The following is a 22,549-nucleotide window of genomic DNA, read 5'->3' as shown; positions in this document are numbered from 1 at the left end:
ACATGAATGAACTCTGATTATATGTCACAGGCTGGTATTTCCCTTGCACTAAGTAGCATTTTACCTTCATCTAGGATGATGCCACAATACAGACAAAAAATGATTAACTTCAACAATTGGCTTTGCTTCTGGTGTCAACTCAGGGGGATCCAGTATCTGTCAGCCTGGGAAGACATGGTTGACAAACCATGCTGTTTTGCCAGAGATGGTCTTCACCTGTCTTTTCAATGCACTTGTTTACTCGTAAAGATGTTTGCCTCTCCATAGTCCTTTTATAGGCAGTGTCAAAACAACAAAAATCCCGATGTAAAGAAATCCACTTGAGACAAACTCAAGGTTGTGCTGCTTAATGCTAGTAGCCTAAACAGAAAACTGCACTTCCTAGAAGCACTCCTCACCTTGGAATATGCTGATGTCTGTGCAGTCACGGAGACTTGATTCAAGGCCACAGAGAGCACCCCGGCTGTACAATGCCTTCCACACATTCAGACCCCCAAAACAAGCATGAAAGAATCAAAGGTGGAGGTGTGCCCATCTTCCTTAAATCCAAATACACATTTTGAGACTGATTAAACAGTACAGCTCTCTGGAGCTACTCCAGGTACAAATAAATATAGGTAAAACACCCTACTACATCATTGCTAGCTACAGGTCCTCCACCATGAACCAAGAGAAACACACCAACTACATGGACTAGTTAGAATCACTCCCTATACAGTCAAACACTTTGGTCATGGGAGATTTCAACTATTCTTCCATAGACTGGATAACATACATGAGCACAAATGTGATCGCCCTGAGGTTTCTGGACTTTATTTATTCAAATACTCTGGAACAGCTAGTCTGCACCCCTACAAAGGGGCTTGAATGACCTGGACCTGGTATTCACCAACATGGGAGAGGGGTCACTGAGCTACCCCCTATGTGTTGCCCTTCCTGGTAAAGTCAGACCATAAATCGGTCTCATTTGAAGCATAGATAAGACCTGACACCCTCACAGGAGCAAAATAAAAACTGAAACATTCCTCCAAAGCAAACTTTAGCCTACTAAGCGAGGGTATAAAACGTTTCAAACCCCCTGCTAACAGCCAATAATGAATCCTATGCAGAGGAGTACACAAATGCCCTGTATAGACATTTTGGTAACTGTATAGACTTGGCTGTACCTGTCAGGATCAAAACTAGGTCCTACCAAAGAAACAGGCCACCCTGGTGGACTGCAAGTATAAATAGGTTATGTAACAAAAGGAAGAAACTGTTATCCAAGAACAAAAAGGAACTTACTCAGCAGAAGAATACCTTCCACAGCTTGAACAATCAGGTATCTTGTAATGCCCTGTAAAGCTAATTACAAGGCTAAGTTAGCATCTCTAACTAAAAACAATCATAAGGCATTCTTTAGCTATCTGAAATATTAAATGGAATGCCCAGCTATGTGCTGAAGTAATTGTGGATGGTACCACTCAAACTGAGCCAGGAGAAATTGCAACCTGCTGGCAAACAGATTTGGTGCCAATTTCACCCCTCCTTGTCCTCACCAGATATAGCTGAAAGCATCCCTGTCACCCAGTCCACTATCTAGTACCTCCAAACTGCAGATCATATCCACCCTCTGCAAGCCCAAAAACACGGCCTCCATGGGACGAGATAACATCCCAGGCTGCTTACTAAACAATCTAAAACAAAACAATCTAAAACAAGACCTAGTAGAATCACTTGGCAATCTTTTCAAACCACTTCCTGAGCACTGGCTTTGTTCCAGTAGAGTGGAGAACAACAACAGTAATCCCATTACACAGGAACTATAGTTTCACAAGGCTAATCAGCCTTATCTGCAAGGCCACGGAAAGAATCATAATGAACCTTATCACCAAGGACAAAGGCGACCTCCAAACTCTTGACCTTACCCAGTTTGGCTTTGTTAAGGGCAAGTCTTGCTTATTACACCTGGTGGACTTCAAGAATGTCACTAAAGCCCTGGATGAGGGCAAAGCAGTACATAAAACCTATCTTGACTTAGCCAAGACTGTCAACAAAATCACCCACTCAGTTATCATTGAGAAACTCCCCCAGCTGGGGATTGACCCATATGTCAGTAGATGGGTAGCAAACGGACTCACCGACAGAATGCATACTGTCAAAGTTGGAGATTCTACCTCCACCAGTAGAACAGTTACTAGTGGTGTATCACAGTGATCTGTGCTGGGCCCTCTACTATTTGGAATCTACTTCTCAACTGTCTATTTGAAAGTAGATGGCCTGTGGCTTACCAAGCTTGCAAATGACTGCAAACTAGGCACAATTATTGAGTTCCCCAATGATGTTAACATATTACAAAAGGGTCTAACACAAATTAATGGTTGGTGCAAGAGCCATGGACTAAAACTAAATGCAAAAAAGTGCATCATTATCCACTTTGGCAAAGTAGTAGCTCCAGTAAATTGCATTATAGATAGCATCCCCCTAAGCTCAAATACAGTGGTGAAAGACTTGGGAACACAGGTTTATAGCAATCAATAGCCATGTTTCCACAGTGGTAAGGAAAGCCTTCTACATTGTGCATTTCATAAGTAAGGGCATTGCATCCAAGATGGAGGATACTATTACTTCTCTATACTTGACCCTCATCAGACCACTAATTGAGTACAATGGATCCTTTTGCATGTACCATACCAGACACCTGCAGCAACTGGAGAGACCACATGGGTATCTAGCCAAGAAAATTCAGGGCCCCCAAAACGTGACATACATGAAAAGATTGGAGGTCCTGTCTCTGTACTCTGTATCCTGCAGGCTGCAGAGAGGTGACCTGTGCCTGGCCTACAGAGTGATTTCTGACCCTGCCCTAATGCAACTGTTGCATGTCAGAAAATCAAATGGGACAAGAGTCCATCACTCCAGGGGTCTCCATCTAGCCTATGACATAAACAAAACATGTTGGAAAGAAAGATATGTCTCCCAGAAATTGCTGCACCTCTGGAATAGACTCACACTTCATGAGAAACAGACCTGTTCAATGATCCTATTTAAGTGCAACTTTGACAGTTGGATGGGGAGACCATAAATTCACCCTGTGGGTGGCACCTATGTCTGTCATGGACAGGGGCAGTTGGTGCTAATCACTGATCTGCTTTGCTAACAATGACCATCTAACTATGGTCGACTAGGGAATAAAGGTATTACATGGCTAGGCTTGTAAAGGCCCTAATGCCATTAGCCTAGTAACCTGCTATTAACCTAAAAGCTTTGTCTTAAAACAAATATGTTTAATATGGGAGACTTTAGCTCTACATTCACTAATTGGCACACCCATATGATTATAAACAAATGTAGCCAGTCATTTATTGATTTAGCTAATGCCAGCTCTCTCAGTCAAACTGTATCCCTCCCAAACATGGATGTTTACCTTCTTGATCGAGGCCTTATAGGTTCATAGGTTAGTACTAAGCTAACTGCCCTTGCAAGCCATTTTAAGCCTAGCCAATTATCCCTTGTGAGACTCAAACCCTGCACCTTGTGTTTGTAAGGCAAACACCTTAACCATTAGGCCACCCTCCCAACAAAAGGGTAGCTGGCCCGTATGGGGATCAAACCCACGACCTTGGCATTATTAGCACAACACTCTAACCAACTGAGCTAACCGGCCACATTTCTTAGTACTGCTCCCTGACTTCTACTGCCCCTAATGTCATTACCTGTTGTGTTAAATCTGAGCACTTTGCAGTAATGCTCACCTGCTCACCGTTAAAATGATTCTAGAAATCCAACAGCAATTTGACCATGTTACAGGATTTCTACAAAACTATCTTTCTACTACTTAACAGCAGTTTTGATAAATATAAATGACACAATATTCCTAACAACCAAGCACCTAATAGTATGTTGTACACCTCAGACTTCTACTCCATTATGGATAGTTATACTGAATAGGTCATTTCCATCTGACATAACCATTACAGTAAATTTTGAAGTAAATCCGCATGGTGAAATTCTCATATCAAACTTAAAAGCAAAAAAGAAAGCTCTTAGTGATTTTATAAGTAATATCCACTTCCCCCAATACAAATGGAATCTCAAATTAATTAGCAAAATATATAAATGTGCAATGGGGTAGTAATAAGCTAGCTATTGACTCAGAGGCACCACTAATTATATAGGTACCTACAAGATCATCTTCACTTACATTAGAAGTGAAGAAGTAATACCCAGCTCTGCACCAAATGTATTAATAATGGAGCATACTTCTCAGATTCTGAAACCTCACCTACTGTTCTCTCCATTCATCCTTCTGATACCCCTCTGAAACACTTCCTGGATGAGTTTATATGAGCCCCTCTCCAAAACTAAAAGAACTATATCCATGGATCCTGATGATATTTCATGTTATTTATTTATTTATTTATTTTTTATGTTTACTGAGATAGTACACTGATTTATATTGATCAATCTCTGTCTCAGCCTGGGTGAAATACAAAACATTTTGCAAACAAAAATACAGAAATGTGAGCAGTAACAGACTAGTTCAGATAGACTATCTGTTAGTAGATGTTAATTACTGGTCAGCCCAAGCACTCGTAAACATTATAGTCTCATTCTGTCTAAAAGCTAAAACCTGGAAGTGTGCATAGTAGTCATTCGAGAAACACTGCACAAGGCCATACCCATGACTAACCCTCAGCATCATCAACAACCACTTTTTCCCCATTTTCTACATGGGGTCAGGGTGTCACATCAACTGTCACCATCTCTGTCCTTTCAGTGCAACTTTACTATCTTCTTCAAATTCTTGCACGACTGTCGCAGGTCTGCTCTCACTTAGTCCGTCCACCTCTTTGCTGATGCCCTTGCTTTCTCTTGTCTTCCTTCCATCTGTCCCAAATCTTCTTCACCAGATTATCTTCTGCTTTTCTGTACATTGTGCCCAAACCACCATAATCTGTTCTCTTTGACCTTTTCTATATTGAAGCTACTTTGGCTTCAGCTCTCATGTCCTCATTTTTTGTCTGTTCTACAGTGTGCATCCTACCACCTGTCTTAGGTACTCCATCTCCGTCACCTTTTTTGGAACTTTTATTGGAAAGGCTCACCCAGACTCTGCTACACTTTGCTGTGAGGGAAAGGTTGGTTTGCTTTTTATTTGTTGTATTTTGTATTAGTTTATTGCCTTTTTATATTCTGAGTACTGTGATTTGTTTTCTTTACCTTGTGTTTTGCTTGTGTTCTGCTTTTAACTTCATATTAAAACTTTAAAAGACCCCACAGCTCTGTGTCTTGTGAGTCAGGCAGAAATTTTTCCCCACCCTGTCACTGTCTTGTTCTTAAACACCACTGTCTTTCTAGTTGCCTGCCTATTATGTTAATTTGACCATATATCTCATTTCCTCTCTGCTTTCACTGGCTTGTGTGAATAATCACAAAATCATCATTTTGTGAAATCACTCCCCTTCAACTATTTAAATTTATTGGCCATTCTACTGTATGCCATAGTACCGGAATACAAAAGTGACCACCCCCTTTCAATCTATCTTGCTGTTTTAAAAATAGTGACTCTCCACTAAAACTTAACTTTTTAGACAGGTAAAACTTAAGTTACCTACTTTCACATCTAACTTCTCTAGTGCACACTGCAGTGTTTAGGATAAACCATTTTTTTTCATCTTACCTTTAAGTATCCCTGTGACTAGCACTTGCTCTAATACCTGCTGGAAAGCACTAGGAAGCCTTAAACTGATACAAGCACTCAACTCTCCTTAATAATAAGGATAAATTAATCATAGGCACTAAACAGCCTATAATTGCAAAGTACCTTGCTAAAGTAAGAGAAAACAGCTTTTGTACTTTTCAAAAAAAAGCACCAAACCAGGCATGTCCAAGGATCAGCTTCCTTTGATGTCTCCTGTCCACCTGGTGAATCTGGGCATACTGGGGCAATGCAACAATTGCCTCGTACACAGACAACCCTTTCCTCCTACCACCCAATACTAAAACCTGTCAGAGATACACTTACATAGCCAAACTGGAAGCAAATCTCTATACACCCAAGATTGTGCTAGACAGTCAAGAGGAGAAGGTTAACACCAGCACTACACCTCAAGCAATACATAGCCCTTCTAAACTCACACCACCAACACCCACACATAGCAACACTAAATCCACATATGCGGAGGCCCTTAATTGTAACCTGCCCAAGCAACAAGGACCTCCGAAGCTGAAACGCAAACAAACACCAATCACAAACAAAGTGTCACATAGCTGACAACACCAGTGTGCCACCCAGCAACAGCCCCTAAGGCAAGACAACGTACCTAACACTTTAGTCATAGGTGACTATAGTCAGGCACACTGATGTCCCACTCACCAGGCTGAACAAGGAGAAAATTACAGTGAGCTGCCTGTCGGGTGCCAGGATCCGCCACATAACTCATGCACTCAAGTCACTCCACAACAAGTACAAATATGACTCTGTCATTGTCCATGTTGGAGTGAATGACTTGAGACATACTTCCTTGGACTACATGAAGAGAGACATGGAAGAGCTCTCGGATCATGTGGTCCAGGCAGGTATGTCTCTAGCCCTGAGTAGCATCCTGCCTTCACACAGAGTGACACCACAATATAAGGACAAAATGATTGACTTCAACAATTGGCTAAGCTTCTGGTGTCATTCAAAGGGGATCCAGTATCTGTCTGCCTGGGACGACATGATTGACAGACCACGATGCTTTGCCAGAGATGGTCTGCACCTGTCGCCCCTGGGATTCAGGTTACTGGCAAAGGCTCTTGCCAACCCTATAGTGCCTTTTTTAGGCAAAGTTCAAAGGACAAAACCACCACTGTAACAGGTACAAGCATGCAAAATCTGAAGGTAATGCTACTCAATGCTAGAAGTCTAAACCTCAAAATGCACTCTCTCAAGGCACTCCTAAAAATGGAGAACATCGATATCTGTGCAGTAACTGAGACCTGGTTCAAGACTCCGTAGAGCACCCCTGCAATACCAGGCTACAACTCTTACCACACTTTTCGGCCACCAAACCAGGATCGAAACACTAAAGATGGAGGAGTGTCCATATTCACCAAGGATATTCACACCACCAGGTTAGTTGCCCAACACAATGCGTTTGAAATTCTCCAGGTGCAACTAACACTAGGTAAGACTGCAATCCAAATTGTAGCTTGCTACAGATCCCCCACCATGCCCCAAGATTCTCATTACATCTTTCTAAACATACTGGAAAATATTAATATACAACCAAACACCCTAATACTGAGTGATTTCAACTATCCTGCCATTAACTGGGTAAACTACTCGTGTACCAACACCTTTGCCCAACGGTTCTTGGAATTCATAAATTCCAATGCCCTGGATCAACTACTCTATAGTTCCACCAGGGGCTCTAATATCCTAGACCTGGTCATTACCAACATGGGAAATCGATACTCCACACCTATGGTCAACCCCTTGTTGATCAGATCAGACCATAAGCTAATCACCCTTAACATCCACATCCCACCCCCACCACCCAGTAAGGAAACCTCCATAAAAAACTTCTGCAAAGCCAACTTCATGCTACTCAAGTCAGAAGTTACAAACTTCATGACACCCATGCAGACGGGAACTGAAAGTTCGACTGCTGAGTCCTACACTAAGGCACTGTACAAGCACATCCACTCATGCATGAATCGTGCCATCCCAGATAGAACCAAGATGCTGTCCTCCAAAAAAAGGGTCAATCTGGTGGTCCCCTGCCATAAACAAACTTTACAACAAAAGGAAGAAACTGTTGCAGAAAAGAGGAAAATTCCAGGATGGAAAAAACTCCCTTACCTGCCTCAGTAAGAAGCTGAGATCCCTCATAAAATCCTCCAAAGCTAGTTACGAAAATAAAATTGCCAAATATTCCAGAGACAAAGATTCCAAAGACAACCACAAGGCATTCTATAACTATGTCAAGAATCTAAATGGCAATGCTCAAATCTGCTCTGAGCTACAACAGAATGGCATTAAATATACCGATCCCAAGGATATTGACAATATCCTGGCAGATCGATTCAGTGCCAACTTCACCTCCCTCTCACCCCCTAAATGGCCCATCTCAATACCGGAAGATTGCCAAATTATGGTAATAATGGCCACACAGGTAAAAAATACACTCTCCAAAGCTAAGAATACAGCATCCATGGGACCAGACGACATTCCAGACTGTGTACTACATGAACTACAAAATGAACAGGCACCTCACCTAAGTGTCATGTTTAATCATAACCTCACCTCAGGCTTCATGCCCAATGAGTGCCGCACAGCTACAGTTATCCCACTCCACATGGGGGGATCCACCTTGTATCCCAGGATTTACCGCCCCATCAGTTTGACGAGCCTGATCTGCAAGGCCATGGAACTTATAAACAAAGACATTGGCAACCTTAAAACACTGGACCCCACCCAGTTTGTGTTCGTGAAGGGCCAATCTTGTCTCTTGAACCTGATTGACTTCTTCGAATCAGTCTCCAGAGCCGTGGACGAGGGTAAGGCAGTCCACACAGCCTATCTGGACGTCGCCAAGGCCTTTGACACCATCCCCCACTCTGGAATCATAAATAAACTTACTAAACTGGGCATTAATCCCTACGTCACTCGATGGGTTGCCAACTGGCTTACTGGCAGAACCCACACTGTAAAAGTAGCTGACTCCAAATCCAGCTCCAGACAAGTGACAAGTTGAGTACCTCAGGGTTCAGTCCTTGGACCTCTCTTGTTTGGCATCTACTTTTCTGAAGTACAGGGCAACACTAAGGGACTCTGGCTAACAAAGTTCACAGATGACTGCAAACTGGGAGCCATTATTGAATCCCCAAATGATGTCGATACTCTACAAAAGAGCCTTACAGAAACAAATGCTTGGTGCCAGAGCCATGGGCTCAAGCTCAATGCCAAGAAATGTGTAGTTATCCCCTTTGGGAAAAAACATGTACACATGAATTACCACATAGGTGGCAGTACACTAAACACTGAAAGTGCTATAAGAGACTTAGGGACACAGGTGGACAGTGGTCTCACCTTCAATAACCACATCACCACAACAGTCAAGAAATCTTTCTATGTGGCACACCTCATCACTAAGGGCTTTTCATCCAGAAAAAAGGAGGTCATTGTCTCACTGTACTCATCCCTCATTAGACCCATTATAGAATACAATGCCGCATTTGGTATGTACTTCTCAAGACATCTGTAACAACTGGAAAGTCTGCAGAAATACCTCACTAAAAGAATCACAGGCCTAAAGCAGATGCCCTATGCTGACCACCTTAAAAAACTCCAGCTATACTCTGTTGCATGTCATCTACTCTGAGGCGATCTATGCTTAACATACAAGGCTATGTCAAACCCAGAGGTGTTGGACATTCTACACTTAAAGAAATCCTAATCCCTCAGAGCCACACACTCCAGGAATCTAAACCTTGTCATCACAATAAACAAAACATGCTGGAGGGATAGGTTCTTGACCCAGAGACTCCCCAGACTCTGGAATAGACTGCCCATACATGTCAAGCAGAACACCTCTTTGGCCCTCTTCAAAAGGAACCTTGATGATTGGATGGGAGAAAGGAAATTCACCCCAGGGATCATGTCTGTCACCCTGCTAGACAGGGGTCCAGAGAAGTAAATAGTGTGGGAAGAAATAGCCAGGGAATTGTTATGGCTTGGCTTGTATAGGCCCTAGGGCTGATAGCCTAGTACCAACCTATGAACCTCTAGTTTCTTCAAAAGCTCTGCCTTTACTACCAGGTTTCTGTAGCATACAGTAGTACTGGTTGCACCACTGTTTTGTACACCTGACTTTTCAGCTTCTTTGGCATTCTTCTGTCAAACACTATACCTGACACTTTGTGCAAGTTGGTTGCAGCTGTTTTGATTCTAACTTTGACCTCCTCATTCAGACTTTCCTTCTCATTATTCACCCCTCCCAGATAATTTGAACCTGTAAATCTGCTCCACTATTTTCTCTTCTTTCTCAGTTCTCAACATCTGATTTCCCCATTTGTTTCCATTACAATGAGACTGCAGTGGTGGTGCTGCTGTAGCGTTGTCGCCTCAGAGTAAGACGTTGTCCTGTTCGATTCTCAGCTAGAGCGTCTTCTGTATGGAGACATGTGTGAATGGGTGTACCTTTGTTGAAGGTTGTGTATCAGGGCCAGCAACTCAGCACATAAAAATCTACTGCCAATCATTAGCAGACCGGAGTTCCGCTGTGGCGACCCCTAACTGGGAAAAGCTGAAAGACACAACAACAGCAATTGTTTTATCTGGAATCCCTTTCATCCTATGTACCTTGAGTTTTGCATTTGACTTCCCTATCCTTTGCTCAAGTTCTTGCTTAGAATATGCCTGTAATGCCAGATCATCTGACTACAGCAACTTTGTTGATCTGTCCTCTCTAACCTGCTTTCTAATATAGTCCATCATCAGTATGAACAGCAGTGGACTCGGAGCTGAACCCTGAGGTACATCCATGGTCTCTGTGAATGCCTCTTTGAGGCTGAACAATGTTCATATTTGAGTTATTATGTCATTGTAAATAGCCTGTAGTAATTCTTCTGAGGTTTCTGGGACTTCAAACTACTGTAGAACTGCCTAAATCAGCTTTCTTGGGACTTTATCATATGCTTTCTCCAAGTCTGGGAATGCCCAGTTCTACAATTTCCACAACTCTAGCTTCTTCTCAACTATCTGTCTCACTGAAAACATTGGGTTAGCTGCATTGAATCCTAATCTGAATCTGAATTGCTCATCTCCCATATTACTTTCTACTACTCTGCATATTTATTTATCAGTCACCCTCTGCAGAGCTTTCATGCAATGTGACAGGATTTTGATACCTCTGTACTGCCTACAATTCTGAATGTCTCCTTTGCTCTTGAAAACTGGCACTAGAATGCTTATTCTCTGTTCATCTGGGATATGCCTTTTTCTCTCCACACTACTATGAATACCCACAGGGGCCATTTCTGTTCCACCTCACCCAACATCTTCATCATGTCTGCTGTAACTTGATCTGAGCCTGCTGCTTTCCCTGACTCCTTTTTCTATACTGCTGTTCTTACTTCTTCTAGATGAGGAGCCCATGCTCCTCATCTTCTCTCATCATAGGCTATGTCTGGGGCAGTATAGCTTCTGTAGGATTTTCTTCATTTAGAAGCTGCTGGAAGTACTCCTTCCACCTGCCTTTCATGCCTGTGGAATGGTGAGCAGGTTGTTGCTGGCATCCCTTATGAAGGGTGTCCGACTGTTTTCCTTACCTTTCTGTTTTTGCCTTGAACCTGATGTAGTTTCTTTATGCCATCTATGGAGTCGCTTTCCAGAAGCTGGTAGAGTGGCTTCGATGCCTTGTTCTTTGCTATTGCAATGCCTTTTTTAGCGTCTTTGTTAGCTAACCAGTATTCCGCCCTAGTCTGATCCATCTTTTCTATCTCCCACTTTTTTCTGCACTCCTCCTTTCTTTTGATGGCTTTCTAGTCTTCTACATCCCACAGCTAGTTTTCCTTCTGTGCCTTATTTCCATACATGATTTGGTTGCATGTCTGTTCTGTAGTCTTCACACATGCTATTTTGAGGTGCTGCCATTCTTCAACTCCACCTATTTCCTCCTCTTCTTTTTGAGGTTGTTAGAGCCTTAAGTAATTTCTTGAACTGCTGTGTTTTCTCTCCAGTCAAGTTTCAGGTCTTCAGTCTGGTTTGTATTGACCTATAGAGCCTTATCTGACCACTGCTTGCAGCTGGTTGTGGCAACCAGTGGTTTATGCTGTGGCCCAAATGTTTCAATGAGGATGACTTTGCAATTGCTGATTCTACCCCTAGGAGGATGACAGCCTAAGCTGCTTGATGGCCACTCTTGTATGTGATCATGTGACTCTCTCTCTCTCTTTTTTTCTGAAACGTGTTGGCTACTATCAAACCATTTGAATGACAGAAGTCTGAAATGGTCTCTCCTTTATTCCTGTTGTCCTATCCAAATGGACCCAAGCAGTCCTCATATCCTGTTAGTGCCTGCTCCAATATTTGCATTCATGTCATCTATTATCAACTAGCTAATTTTGCCCTACTTTATCTAGTAGGTCCTGCAACTGCTGTCTGAATGCACTCTTTTCCAAATTCTCACAAGCCTGCTGTGGAACATAGGCTGAGATTATGAATACTGTTTGATCATTACACTGGAGTCTGATTGCCATGACTCTGTCACTAATTCTGATGACATCCCTCACTAACTTCTGAAGCCTGTCCTGCTCCTGACTAGCAGACTCTGGATCAGAAGCCAGTTGGCTTTACCGCACTGCCCTTTCAACTTGTCTACTGGATACATAAGATATTCAGGTGCCTCCTTACCATCATGTCATCTGCTTCCAAGATTTGTTCGGTCAGTGAACGTACATTGAGTGTGGCAATTCTTAGTTGATTGGTTTTACATCCGACTTTCTCTCAACAAAACTATCCTAGGTCTGTTGGACTTTGACAGGCACACATTGATCAGTAGGAGGACAAACATCCCTCCCACATGGTGTAGGTTGGAGTAGGCTGGTCCTCAACCTACTTATCACCGGCAAATACCCATGCCCATCTGGTGACGTTAGTCAACACAACTGAATCACCCAAAGCCATAGTTTCTGCATTTGAGTGGTTAACCCTGCCATGGCATGCAGTCTGTCATCTGTGTCCATAGTTTACAAAGTTTAGTGGTTAGCCCTGCCATGGTATGCATTTGTGATCTGTGTCCATAGTTTCCACAGCTGAGTGGTTAGCCCTGCTGTGGCATGCAGTCTGTGATCTGTATCCATAGTTTCCACAGTTGAGTGGTTAGCCCTGCCGTGGCATGCAGTCTGTGATCTGTGTACTTCTATCTTGAGGTTACTATGCATATGTTGGTCTCTACAACTCTTCCCTCTTTAGTGCACCACCTGCACTCTGTGCTGCAGCCCACAGCCCCATTCTTTGAGTTTAAGATAGAAACACTCCACAGAGACACAGGCAGAACATGCATACTCCAAACAGCCATTGTCTGGAGGTCAGGATCTAACTTTGCACCTTGTGGATGGGAGGCAAAGACCTTAAACATTATGCCAACTGGTCTCATTAACCCTATGACTAAACCTAGTAACTATAAGCCTATTAGTATTACAAGTATTGACTTTAATGTTATGGAATGCAGTATTTCTGAGTTAATTAAGTGCAACATTGGAGGCCTTCAAATCACTGACCTAAAACAATTTGGATTAATGAAATGCAGATATTGTTTACTAAACGTGGTTATTTTCTTTGTCAGCATTACTGAAACCTTTGGTGAGGGTCTTAGTATCAAAGGTACTGCCAAGGTCAAGATAGGCAGCACTGATGTGTGTACCCATGTACAATAAATAACCTCTTCAAAGTCAAAACTAGCCCGTATGTTGTCTACTGAATAGCTAATTGTATAACTGATAGAACCCACACATTGATGGTAGGCAGGACCTCTTCAAGTCTGAGAAATGTCACCAGTGATGTTCCAAAAGGCTTTATCTTGGGCCTCATTTTCTTTGGCAGCTTCTTTTTAGACAATGAAGGACTGCAGTTAATTAAATGTATGGATGACTGGAAACTGGATGCAGTTATCAAGTGTACTTTTGACACTCAATGATAATGCAGCTAAGGTCCTTAATGGCTATCATTATGTAAACTTAATGTTAACCTATGAACATCTATGAACTAAGACAGATCAGATAAAAATAAGGATATTGTAATGGCAATGACATCCATATCTTTGATACTGAATGCGTCCATGATGTCTCAGATTAAGATACTTAGTATTTTTGAAATGGTAAGAATTTAGAGGGGTGTATTGACGAGGCCATTTCCATCTGCCATAAGCCTTGCAGTAAATTCTGAAGTAATCCCACGTGGTGAAATTCTCATATTAATAAACTTTAAGGCAAAAAAGAAATCTGTAATGAAATTATAAGTAATCACCAACTGCCCACTGCAAAAGCAATCTAAAACTAGTAAGCAAAACCCTTAAATGAGCAATTAGATAGTAACAAATCAGTTATGAACTCAGTCAGTATTAATTCTACAGGTAATTACAAGGTGGTCTTCCCTTTCATCAGGAGGCCAGAAGTAATACCCAGCTATGATGAATCTTACTACCTATGCCAACTTTTGTTACTTCTATGTTCACTGTTGTCACCTACTTTGTATCTTATGGAGTGCATTGTATTTCACCCAGGCTGTGTCTGTATATTAGTTTTGCTGATTGTACTACCTTGGAAAACAAATTTTAAATAAAAAAAATGAATAAAATCTGAATGCTATGTTTGCCAGATATGTTTCAGAATGTTTGTGGAATGAAAGCTATTACCAAAATAATTCTGTATAAAACATATACATACATCTGTCTATCAATCCAACTGGATACATGACTACTGATTGACACATAATGCATTGAACCTAGACACACACAAATCTTATCTAACACAACATCTCCTGAGCTTGGTGTGGTTTTACAATGTGTGCTCTGTGGACATTTCACATGCTTCATTTAGAATGAATGGCTGCAGATCGCATCCATGCAGTTTTGGGGCATTTCCTAAATTGTAGTTGCAACCTGACATGCACCTGACCTGCTCTGTAGTCAAAGTGCTGTATTCCACATTCCTGCAGGTGTCCTACTGCCCAAAAACTGCATCACTGAATTCATTTTTATGTTGATGCTATAAGATTAATGCTAGATTAATGACTAATGTGTTAAATGGCAACAATTTAAGCATACATTAACGGCTGTAGTGACCACATCTGCCATATTAATTGTAATTCTTTACTACTATATATCAATACTTGACTAGCATTTGTATCCTTTAGATTTCCCGACATTACTTTAATATGTATGCAAAGTCTTTCAAACCATTTCCTTTAATATTGATAAGATGTTGTATAAACATGTTTTACTTTGTTTCCTGCACTGTGATTGTCCTTCCTCATGTTCAAGCCAAGTCAGAATCAGACCAGCAAACTCAGCACCCCTTTAAAACTGTATTTAAAATAAATAGCTAAAAGGACGATGATATAAACAATGCTCCATCAGATATTGTTTCTCGGAGACAGAGAGAAGGAATGAGACTAAAGCAGATTGATAAACAATATGCATATGCATATGTAAATATTAGGTTATGTAACCTCACATCTAATGAATATGTAGACAGAAAAATAATTTCCAAACACTAACACAGACGTATAAAAGGAGTGAAAGGAAGAAGCCTGTAAGTAAACAAAGAAAATAGAATAGGACATGATAGAAGATAATGCCCTTAGTGAAGTGATAGGAAGTGAACCAGTATAGTTTTAAAAGCTTAGCTAACATACCCATGGCAGATGCATACATTTTTAGTACACACTTTTTAATAATAGATCAAATAAAAAAATAAAACGTGTAATGCCTTGCCCTTTTTTCTTTCATCTAATAAATAATTTTAATATGAACTAAAATGCAAAATAAAACCAGTCACCTACATGTTTCTGTCTCTCTCTCTCTCTGAGACACCCCACATGTATAGGAACAAAGCATCTTCCTGCAACATAGTTCAGTTACAGGCTTGCTGTTCTTGAACTGTTTGTAAGTTTCTGTGAGGCCATTTTTTGCTTGGGCTAAAGGAAAGTCTCTCTGTTGATCAGTGGCAGTGAAAAACATTGAGCAGCCTGCCTGCCCCTGTGGGAGTGGTTACTGACTTGAAACTGTAGTTTTATTGGCCATTTTGGGTCAATTCCAAAACTCCTTCATCTTCCTCTCTTAAAACCTGGTTGCCTCGTGGTTTTGGCGTCTTTTCAGGCTTGTTGGCTGTTGGTGAAGCACCCACCAAGAGGAGAAAATGCTGAGAGAAGAAAGGAGCCACTTTTGAGACTTTAAGTATTTTTCCTCTGTTTATTTGCTAAGTTTTTCTGCATAGCCGCCTATTTTGAGCATTTTCTGGCTTGTTAAATTTGATTTCTGCATTAGTAACTGTATTTAGAGCACAACCTAGAGCTGTTTACTGAATTTCCTGTTTGCACTTATTTTTAAAATAGTTTTTTTCTCAAAACTTGCATTTTATCTGTCTTTGGCCTAGCACTCTTGTGTGGGGTCATTTACTGCACTGTTATAACTTGTTGATACTTGTTAACCTCTGCTATCTCTGAAAAACAAAAAAAATCTTGCTTTTTTCCCACTTTTCTGAGATTTAAAAAAGTTCAGTTACAGGCTTGCTGTTCTTGAACTGTTTGTAAGTTTCTGTGAGGCCATTTTTTGCTTGGGCTAAAGGAAAGTCTCTCTGTTGATCAGTGGCAGTGAAAAACATTGAGCAGCCTGCCTGCCCCTATGGGAGTGGTTACTGACTTGAAACTGTAGTTTTATTGGCCATTTTGGGTCAATTCCAAAACTCCTTCATCTTCCTCTCTTAAAACCCTCTTTTGCATGGTTTTGCGCATTTTTGTGCATAGCGCAACAGCGGGCAGCGCCGCCTAATTGGGTTTAAACTATTCCTGGCTCCACAAAGTCTGCTCTTCACTTTTTCCCTTAGAACTGCTCTATCTCTCAATTTAAACACCATATTCTCATTCTAAGGCCCTTCACTGGTCCAATTAAGTAATCCTACAAGTTAGCACTATTAAACCATAAGCACTACTTACTCTTATACTCTACGATTACCCTGTCCTCTATTGGTCCATCTTAAATTCAGTTTCCCTGTTACTCTAGCATGTCCAAAGGTCAGTCAATGGTTTCCTCTCCAGTCCAGCTGGTGAATCTGGGAATTTTGAGGCAATGTTACAACTGTCTCATGTACACGGACAACCCTCTCCTCCTCCAAACAGGTTCAAATATATGTGAGAGATGCAACTATTTAGCCAAACTGGAGGCTGAGCTCTCTCATCTCAAAACTGGTGTAACCAGTCAGGAGGAGAAGGTAACCTCACACAACACAATTCCAGTATCACGCAGTCCCACCACATCAGCGAACCAAACACATAAATACACAAAACATACTGGAGGCTCTAAATAAAAATCTACCTAAGCAACAGAGACCTCCAAAGCAGACATCCAAGCAAACGCTACCTCAAAACAAAACACACACATCACATAACCCACAAAGTCAGTGTGCCAAGCAGCCACAGCCCTTAAGGCTGAATAACACACCTGATACTCTTGTTATAGCTGACTCTATTGTCAGACACACTGATGTCCTGCTCACCAGGCTGAATAAAGAGAAGGTCACGGTGAGCTGCCTGTCGGGTGCTAGGATCCGACACATAATGCAAGCACTCAGGTCACTCCAAAGCAAATACAAATATGACTCGGTCATTGTACATGCTGGTGTGAATGACCTGAGACGTAACTCCCTGGACTACATGAAAAGAGACATAGAGGAGCTATCTGATCATGTAGCCCAGGCTGGTATGACCCTGACCTTGAGCAGCATCTTACCCTCACCTAGAATGATGCCACAGTACAAAGACAAAATGATCGATTTTAACAGTTGGCTAAAATTTTGGTGTCATTCAAAGGGGATCCAGTGTCTGTCAGCCTGGGATGACATGCTCGACAAGCCATGTTGCTTTGCTAGGGACGGCTTGCACCTGTCACCACTGGGCTTTCGGATATTGGCAAAAGGCTCTTGCCACCTCCATAGTGCCTTTTTTAGGCAAGGCTCAAAAGTCAAACCCACCCCCATAGACAGCACAAGGAACAAGAAACTAAGGGTAATGCTGCTAAACGCCAGAAGTCTTAACCTCAAGATGCATGCACTCGAAGCTCTCCTCAGTATGGAGAACATCGATATCTGTGCAGTGACAGAAACCTGGTTCAAGGCTCCAGGGAGCACCCCAGCACTACCAGGCTATACCTCGTATCATGCTTTTCGGCCCCAAAACCCGGACCGAACCACAAAAGGAGGGGAGTTTCCATATTTATCAAGGATATCCACACCTCCAGGTTAGTGGCATTGCACGGTATCGGAGACCATCCATGTGCAACTAACAGTGGGCAAGACTGCTTTTCAGTTTATAGCATCCTACAGACCACCCTTCAAAGTCAGGGATCCCATTCGCCTTCCTGAAAACATTGGAGAACATGAAGATCTCTCCGAACACCATTATATTGGGCGACTTCAACTACCCAAACATTGACTGGGAGCACTACTCAAGCCCCAGCACCTTAGCCCAAAGATTCCTGGAAATTATAAACTCAAATGCTATGGAACAACTAGTCACCACTCCCACAAGAGGGGACAACATACTAGACCTGATCGTTACCAACATGGGGACTCTATGCTCCACACCAGAAGTATATCCCTCATTGGTAAGATCAGACCATAAATTAATTTCACTGGATGTCCACATCCCGACCCCACCCCAGCCCAGAAAACCACAGTGAAAAACTTCTCAAAAGCAAACTTCTCACTTCTCAAAACTGAAGTGGAATCCTTCAAGGCCCCAGGGCCAGTGGAAACTACAGTCCAAACTGCAGAATCCTATATAAATGCATTCTACGGACATCTCCAGGAATGCATGGATCATGCTATCCCAAATAAAACCAAGACCCAATCATCCAAAGGCAGGCGTCCAGTCTGGTGGACCCCTGCCATAAATAAACTGTACAACAGAAGGAGGAAGCTACTACATGATAGAGCAAAATCCCTAATAGGGAAGGCATCTCTGATCAGTACTAGCAAAAAATTATGATCCCTCATAAAATCCTCCAAGGCCAGCTTTGAGAGAAAAATTGCACAGTACACCAAAGACAATCATAAGGCTTTTTTCTGTTATGTTAGAAACATGGGATGCAACTCCCAGACTTGTTCTGAGTTGATTCTAAACGACAAAAAATACACTGAACCCACAGACATCGCCAGTATCCTGGCAGACAGGTTCAGTGCAAACTTCTCCACCCCCTCCCCCCCAAAAGAGCAAGTATCTATCCCGACAGAGGGCTGCCTCCCAAACATCTCAGATGCTCAGGTGAAGGCTGCCCTCTCCAAAGCAAAAATCACTGCTTCCATGGGACCAGATGGCGTCCCAGGTTGCGTCCTACATGAACTACAAGAGGAACTAATCCCTCAAATAAAACAGCTATACAATCTCAGCCTCACTACAGGATATGTGCCCACAGAATGGCGTACAGCAACAGTGGTCCCACTCCACAAAGGTGGAGCCTCTACGGACCCTGGAAACTATCGCCCCATAAGCCTGACTAGCTTAGTCTGCAAGGCTATAAAGAGGATCATCATGGAGCTCATAAACAAAGACATTGGGGACCTACAGACATTAGATCCTACCCAGTTCGGCTTTGTCAAGGGCAGATCCTGCCTTTTGAACCTGGTTGACTTCTTTGAAACAGTCACCAAAGCCATAGATGAAGGGAAGGTAGTCCACACAGCCTATCTGGACCTTGCAAAGGCATTTGACACAATACCCCACTGGGGCATCATAGATAAGCTATCCAGCTTAAATATAAACCCCTATGTCACAAGATGGGTCGCAAACTGGCTCAAAGACAGAACCCACAGAGTGAGAGTTGCTGGAGCCATGTCAGACTCGAAACCTGTCACAAGTGGTGTCCCACAGGGTTCTGTCCTGGGACCACTCTTGTTCGGTATATACTTTTCCGAGGTACAGGCAAACGTGGGAGGACTATGGCTCACCAAGTGCGCAGACGACTGCAAACTGGGCGCCATAATCAACTCTCCAGCTGACACAAACATCCTTCAAAAAGGTCTCACAGAGACAGATAACTGGTGCCAGCACCATGGTTTAAAGCTAAATGCCAAAAAATGTATAGTCATACCCTTTGGCAAAAACAATGTGCCCACAAATTACCACATAGGCGGAAACCCATTAAGTACAGAGAAAGTTATTAGGGACCTGGGGACCCAAGTTGATAGCAATCTCTCCTTTGAAAACCACATTGCCAAAGTGGTTAGAAAGACCTTCTACATAGCCCTCCTCATCACGAAGGGTTTCACATCTAGATCAAGAAAGGTAATCTTGCCCCTTTATTCATCCCTCATCAGGCCCATCATAGAATACAATGCCCCTTTTGGGATGTACCTTACCCGACACCTGCAGCAATTAGAAAGACCCCAAAAGTATCTCACCAAGAGGATCAAGGGTCTCAAACAGATGCCATATGCTGCTCGGTTAAAAAAACTCCAGCTCTACTCAGTTGCATACCGCCTACTTCGAGGCAATCTATGCCTGACATACAAAGCTATGTCAAATCCAGAAATAATGGACATGCTCCACCTCAGTAAATCTAAATCCCTTAGAGCCACACGCTCGAGGGACTTGAACCTCAGCACAGAAATAAATAGAACTTGCTGGATGGACAGGTTCATAACCCAGAGGCTCCCTTCGCTCTGGAATAGAATTCCAGTTCATGTGAGGCAGAGCACCTCACTGAATCTCTTCAAGAAGAATCTCAATAAGTGGATGGGGGATCGTAGGTTTGTCCCAGGGATTACTCCTGTGTCACTATTAGACAGAGGCACAGTAAACTAAACCTTAAAAAAGGCACAGTATACTCAAATCAAGGGGTGGCATAAGCCATACAGAATTGGGCTAGGCTTATAATTGCCCCAGGGCAGATAGCCTAGTATGAACCTATGAACCTATTCATGACCCTTATTTGACTGTCACCTCCTATGGAAGAAGTAGGGAAATGATTATGCTGACAGGGCTACTCATAATCCCTTTGATAGGGTGAACCAGATCCTTAAGTAAATTCCTGTCAGGGAGATCATCAATAGGGTAGTGGAACTGATGATAGGACAATGCTTAACAGGGAGCATGAGTCCAGAGATCCACTGCAGGGCTTGTTGTAACCAAGCCTGTAGCAAACACTAATAAAATATACTAAGGGATAATGAAATGCAGGTTGAAATTAAAGTAAAGCACACCCTTCTATATCAAAAATAACCATAATTCTTTTAATAGAGAGAGAATGTGTGCACAGTGATGTAAGCAGACCACTTGGGCCATGAATTGAATGTATCCATCCATCCTGTGTGAGCCATGAACAATTAGTAGACATGTATAACTGAATCATATTTCTCTGTCTGTCTCACTGACAATGAACATGACAGTTGCTAATTTCAAATTTAGTATTACGTGATATAGATATCTAGCTTTTCATTATAAAGTTAGAACTATACAAAGGTTCAAAGCTGACTGCATCATTAAACGAAGTCTGCACATTTCCTTTTTAATAACTATATGGGGTCTAGCATACACAGAAACATAGCTTGGCAAAATAAATAATTGCCCTGTTTTTTCTTCAACATATGTGATTTCTAAAAACGAGTCCTATGATTTTATTGCTAAGAAAGTGAGCGATATACCGACACACTCCTTTAAAATATTATGACATGCTTGCATTTTGATAAAATTCAGCAATAATTCTTTTGTAGATATTGTAAAATGTTTCAGTAAAAAGGAACAAATTATCAGTTAAAAATTGTCCAAAGGAATGCATATGTCAGAACATTATAGATGTAATTTCTACTTTTTCTGGATATCTGTGACACACTACATAAGTTTGCATTTGTTAATTTGTTTGGTTTATTCAGCAAAACAACAAATAAATCACTTTCCACACAATTGTTCTATTGATGTTGAATGTTATTTAAAATGCTTTTATTTTAAACGTGGCCATGAGCATTGCAAAGCTTCTTTGATGCATCTAATGATTCCTGACACTCAGAAAATAAACACTAATTCTGAAAATCTTTGTTGCTTCATTCCATGACGTAGACAAATATGTTATACAAAATGTCACCTGTTCTTCATGTTTCACATTAGATGGCATTTTTTCTGACTTAAAATGCTGGTTGTGAATATTACCGTTCTAAAATAACTGTAAATAGACATAGTCATACTAAAGTAGAAAGATAAATAAAAAAAATATAGGCCAGAAAATGTGTAATTTTTAAAACTATTACACTAAACAGTAAATCAAAGTCATGGCATTCTGGCAGTTAAAACACACAATTAAGGTTAGGAGCTGCTATTGGGCTTCATTGCATGATCAAAAGTTTGATTCCTTCAGCCTCCATTTTCTTCCTGTGTGATTCAGAGCAAATCATTTAACAACACAGTGTGTCTAGGTTGTTTCTGAAAAGAGATGTAAGTAACCAGTGGGTTAACCCGGTTAGCAAATTAATCAGTCAAAACAATATAGGAAAACAGGAGGTGAACAAACATTAAATAACAGAGACAGAATTAAAAAAAAATTAAGAACATATGACAAGGACATTTTATTTTTTTACATTTGTTTACCAGGAGAGTCCAACTGGGTATGTTACACTTTTTCAGTGGAGGCCCAGGTAGAAAAGCTCCATTGTTATTACAATTTTTGTTAGTAAAATGTTATATTACATTGCAGGAAGGATAGAAACAAAAATGAGTACAGTTACAATGTAAAAAGAAAAATAAAATGGAATGACAGGTCCAGTGTAAAGACAAGACCAATTTCCTTAGTTATAGTACATCTGGAAGACCGTT

At 41.6% G+C, this 22,549-nt stretch overlaps 1 protein-coding gene and 1 non-coding gene across 2 annotated transcripts in view; one reads left to right on the top strand and one right to left on the bottom strand.

Moving 5' to 3' along the window:
* Positions 1-22,549, top strand: part of LOC122789698 (glycine receptor subunit alpha-4-like) — a 2,027,820-nt gene that overhangs the window by 891,141 nt on the left and 1,114,130 nt on the right. The window lies entirely within an intron of this gene.
* On the bottom strand, positions 3,573-3,646 carry TRNAI-AAU. Its single transcript has one exon. It is a non-coding gene; the product is annotated as a tRNA-Ile (tRNA).

This window comes from Protopterus annectens, chromosome 15.part0 (assembly GCF_019279795.1).
Source record: "Protopterus annectens isolate FY-2018-M chromosome 15.part0, PAN1.0, whole genome shotgun sequence".
Lineage (NCBI taxonomy): Eukaryota > Metazoa > Chordata > Ceratodontiformes > Protopteridae > Protopterus > Protopterus annectens.
Note: the sequence above shows the minus strand (reverse complement) of the source record. Positions and strands in the feature narration are given on the sequence as shown.